This window comes from Macrotis lagotis, chromosome 1 (genome assembly GCF_037893015.1).
Source record: "Macrotis lagotis isolate mMagLag1 chromosome 1, bilby.v1.9.chrom.fasta, whole genome shotgun sequence".
Taxonomy (NCBI): domain Eukaryota; kingdom Metazoa; phylum Chordata; class Mammalia; order Peramelemorphia; family Peramelidae; genus Macrotis; species Macrotis lagotis.
In genome coordinates, this window is record NC_133658.1 from 560246037 (window position 1) to 560251261 (window position 5225).

A 5225-nucleotide genomic window follows, 5' to 3' on the forward strand; every position below is an offset into this window, starting at 1 on the left:
GCATAGTGAAGTCAATCAAAATTGTGCATAGGTTATATGCTAAAATATATTGTGTAGTCTTCTAGATTTTGAGTCCATCATCTTTTAATAAGGAGGTGGATAACATATTTCATTCTTAGAAATCATGATAGTTAAATCAATCCTTAGAGACTTGTTATTGAAAAGGACATCTCCATGAAGAACAGACAAAGGGTATCTGTCTAAATTGCAATGTGCATAAATGATAAGAATAAGTCTGCGTAGATAGATTGGATATATATCATGAAGGCCTAAACTATGAAACATAAGAATTCACATTTAATCCCAGAGATAATATAGGTAGCTAGGAGGTACAGTGGATAGAGTTCTGGGTCTGAAGTCAAACAGATTCATTTTAATGCTATATGTAAATTAATCCTCACTTTATAAGATAAACTGATAGCCACATTTCACTCTTTTCCTGGAAGGAAACAGGTAAACTAAAGTAGTAAAATCTCAGAGATGGTCAGGGTTCTAAACCTTTGATATAAAATCAACAGCCTTTCCCCAATAACCTCCAGGAAATGAAATTCATTGTGATTCATCACATGACCATTTCCTCTAGAAACCTATTGTGATACTGTTGCCATAGCATTGAATGGCAAACCTAGCAACTTGCCCTTTAGTCTCTTGTGATAGAAATCACAGTAGCATGATTTTCTTTTTTAATCAAAGAGCCTCACCACATATAAAAGCAATAACAACAAAACAAAAAATAAAAATTCTGCACAATTTCATTATTTACCAAGTCTTACTCACTATTTAAATGTATAAGAGTAAAGTATTTCAGAAAAGACAGAATTGCTATTACTATTGTCATTTTTCAGTTATATCCAATTCTTCATGACCCCATTTGGAGCTTTCTTGTTATAGACACTAGAGTAGTTTGCTATCTTCTCTCATATGGGGAATACTTTTGCTTTATTAATCTGACATTGTCAACTGGAGAACAATTAATGATCTAAAATAGAAATGTGTTATTACAGATCAATCAAATGGAAAAACATCTGATCACTTTTTAAGTGTTATCTGATGGAATTCACATCAAAAAACATATAACTCTAGCAAGGGATTAAAAGTGATTTATATGAATTTTTTGAAGTTTCTTATTCTTTTCAAGGTCACCACTATCCTAATTCCATAGGTTCAGAAGCTCTGTGTAATCTCTGACTCTTCTCTTTTCACATATCCATTTAGATGTCAAATCTTATTATATTTACTTTCAAATGTTGCATCTAACTCTATCTTTCTACTCACAGTCACTAATTTAGTTCAGTTTCACATGATCTCTCTCCTTGACTATTTCAATGGTCTCCCAATTCATCTTCCAACCCAAATATCTTACCGCTCCAATTCAATCTCCACATAGCTGCCAAAACAATTTTTCTCAAGTGGGAATCTTGCCAAGTCACTTCCCTATTCAAAAAAATACATCAGTTCCTTTTTACTAGTAAGTTCAGTCATTTCAGTCATATCTGACTCTTCACAACCCAATTTGTTGTTGTTGTAGTTGTTTTGGCAAAGATACAGGAGTAGTTTGCCATTTCCTTTTCCAGTTCATTTTGCAAATGAGGAAACTGAATTAAACAGGGTTAAGTGACTTTTCCAGAATCACACAACTAGGAAGTTGAGATTTAAACTCAGAAAGGTGAATCTGTTTGACTTCAGACCCAGAACTCTATCCACTGTATTTCCTAGCTACCTATATTATCTCTGGGATTAAATGTGAATTCTTAAGTTTCATAGTTTAATCCTTCATGATATATATCCAATCTATCTACCCAGATTTATTCTTATCATTTATGCACATTGCAATTTAGACAGATACCCTTTACCTGTTCTTTATACATAGCATTCCTTCTCTTGTCTGCATATTTTAGTACTGGTTGCAACTCATGCACTAAATATTCTCTTTTCTCATTGCCTTCATGTCTTAGAGCCTTTCTTGCTTGCTCCAATTATTAATGTCTTTTCCCTTTCAAATAATCCATTTCCTTTTCATATATTTGTATATTATGGATGGTTAGGTAGTATAGTGGAAAGAGTTCTGGACTTGGATTCTAGAAGACTTGAGTTTAAAATTGACCATAGACACTTATTAACTGTGTAACCTTAAGCAAGTCACTTAACCCTGTTTACCTCAGTGTCCTCACCTATAAAATGAGCCAAAGAAGGAAATGACAAATAACCACTCCAGTATTTCTGCCAAGAAAGCTCCCAAAGGGAGTACAAAGAATTGGATATAACTGAAATGATTGAACATTAATAATAAATATGTATTATAGTTTTTTATTTAGGTATTTACTTAAAAATATTGTCTTCTATGGCTAGACTATATAAGGGCCTAAATGTGGAAAACTGTTTGCATCCTTTTCTTGGTAATCCCCACATAAGTGTCTGAAATTTAGGAGGGACTAAACAAATGTTTATGGGTTGATTGATTTAAATGACTAAATAGAATTTAGAATTGGAAAAAAATCTTAGAGATTTTCCACCTAAATCCTTGATTTTTCTCCTTGACAATCAAACAAGAAAATTACCCAAGATTCCAAGGTTAATCCATGAGTTTTTTTGGCATGAAATATGCATTTCTATTCTGTGAATAGGATGGACCTTTAACTCTCTTTAATTTTAGATTTAGTAATGCAGCTGTGTTGGTTTGTACTGTGTAAAAGTGAAAATCATGCTGTAAATTCTTTCCTAAGTATTGACTGTACCAAGTAAATCAAATCTGACTGAGAAAATAAGAATTATCCAAGTTCAGCATCCTGATCAATTTAAAATAGCTTTCAATCTTTGTATTTAGTACAACACCACACCAACTCATGCATCCAGAGAGCTTTTGAATTTCTACTTTCCTGAACAAATTGTTTGGATACAAAGTGAAACAAATTCATTGCTTCTAAAAACATTTACAGATATACTAAAATAGCTACCACCACACCTATATTATACAAAGTAAAAAGAGTAGTGAATTTAATCCTATTTTTTTTCAATTACCTTCATTAAACAGATTTGTATGCCAGAAAAACTGTCTTAAACAGCTTTACCCCCCCAAAACAACACCAGCTCTTTTGAAAGTGATTTATAATCTAAATATATTTATGATTTCACAAATCACATATTTCTTCCATTTATTTTTAAAAGAAATCTTGGGTATTAATATTATTTATGATGTAACTGAGGGAAGTGAAATTTTACCTTACTCTTCATTGTTTGGCAAAGATAGAAGTCGTGATATTTTCTACAAACTAGTAAAAAAAGTACTATTTAATATTCCATACTAATGTTAGATTACTAGTATGTTTTATGGTCTGTACACTGATAAGGCCAAAAATTAGTTAGATGAGAATTGGATCTCCATTACTATGCAATGAACAATCTAATTTCTATGCCCAATACTGCTTTTAACAATAGAAGTGAGCTTTGATACCTTCTAAAAATCCCATATCTGCATCACTTTCTAAATCCTCACCAACACAATGTGCTTTATGTGTATGAGGAAGCAATTATTATCCCAGCTATCTAAAAACTTATATCTTTCTATATCTTATATGCATGAGAGATGGACAAAGAAAAAAAGAAAGGCATGAAAAGGAAAAAAATAAAACAAAAAGAAAAAGTAAAAACAAAAAAAGAAAAGAAAAAAAATTATAGTTCTTCAATATTGAATGTTGTCAAACAGATGCAAACTAATCTATTAGTGGGTTATTTACCCTGTACCACAGGAGAAAGAGAAGGATAAGTATGTGTAATCAGCAACAATAGTAAGTTAATACTATATTGTTCTTTGTACATTACCCTGAAGAGTCTCTGAATAGTCAGGACATTAATAAATCACATCACACACAATAAATGACAAAATCCTCATGTTTAAAAAGGATTAGGAAAAGTTTATGAGCTGGGAAACATAACACATGTACACAGTAGGAAAGTCTTTAAAAGGAAAGCTTTATGTGCTTAGAATTATTACCAGCAAGACTGCTTTTAGTGGGCTTTACTTCCAGTGACTACAAAGAAACAGCTTTACACAAATGATGCCATTGAATTGCAGCTCTCCAGACTTGTCACCTACATCATTGTTTCTGGTGCAGAAAGATGGCTGAGTCTAACTTCAATTCATTTATTTGATTGTTTATTTATTTTTGCTTATTTGCTTCTAAAAATTTTGCTCATGCAAATTTTAGGCTCATTCCTGAAGTTGTTATTTTTAGCTTAGGATTTGCATTAAATCCCCAGAAACATTTTAAGGAATAAGGAAATACATCCTTAGCTCTGTCAGTTTAGTTAAAAGATCTTTGCAAACTAAAACTTAACAACAGATAAATGTTGATATAGGCAATATCTCATGGTGCTTGATTTCTATAAAGGCATACAAAAATTAGGATATATTAGCCTTTGGAAATAATATAAATATTAATAAGCTCAGATGTATTGATGAGATTTTTGAGTGAAATTACACTTTTACATCTTATTTGCATATATTTACATGAATTAGAGAATACAGAACTATGAGCAAAAGTTAAGAAAAACTAGCAGGGGGCAAAGTGATTTACCCTAAATCCCTCAGATCAAGTAACTCTAGGTCTATGATGACTCAGTTTGTTATGGTAAGTCTTACTACTATAATACTGATCTCACACCAAAATGCAGAGAGTTACAGGACTGTGAACTAGAAGAAATCTTCTTACCTTGGATTTTTATGAGGAAAGTGCTTACATGTGTGCTACTATCATAATTATTCAGTCCAATCCTTTCATTTTACATATAAGGAAAATCATGCCCAGAGGAGTGAAATTAGTTGCCTAAGGTCATTCCATTAGTTATGAAAACCTTGACTGCTACTCATACCCAAGAAGGCCCCATGAGATTCTAGGAAACAAGTCTATATTGCTCTGAGGTTTCTTTCCCCTCAGCTAATTTCTAAATTTATCCATTTTTTTTCTCCCATCTATGTTAGTTGACTGATCTTTGAAACCTTCTAAGATTTTTGTATATCAAAGAGCAGCTGTGTTAGTTATGGAAGCTCCTCATCAAAGTAGAATATAATTCTACCAGTCTATAACTTAAGACACAGGTAGCCTTGAAGTACAGTCTGAGATTCAAAATATGTTAAATGATTTGTACATGGTCTCATAGGTAGTGTCAGAGGTAAGATTAGAACCAGGCTGTTTTGGATTATAATTTAAACAATCTATTCAACAAAC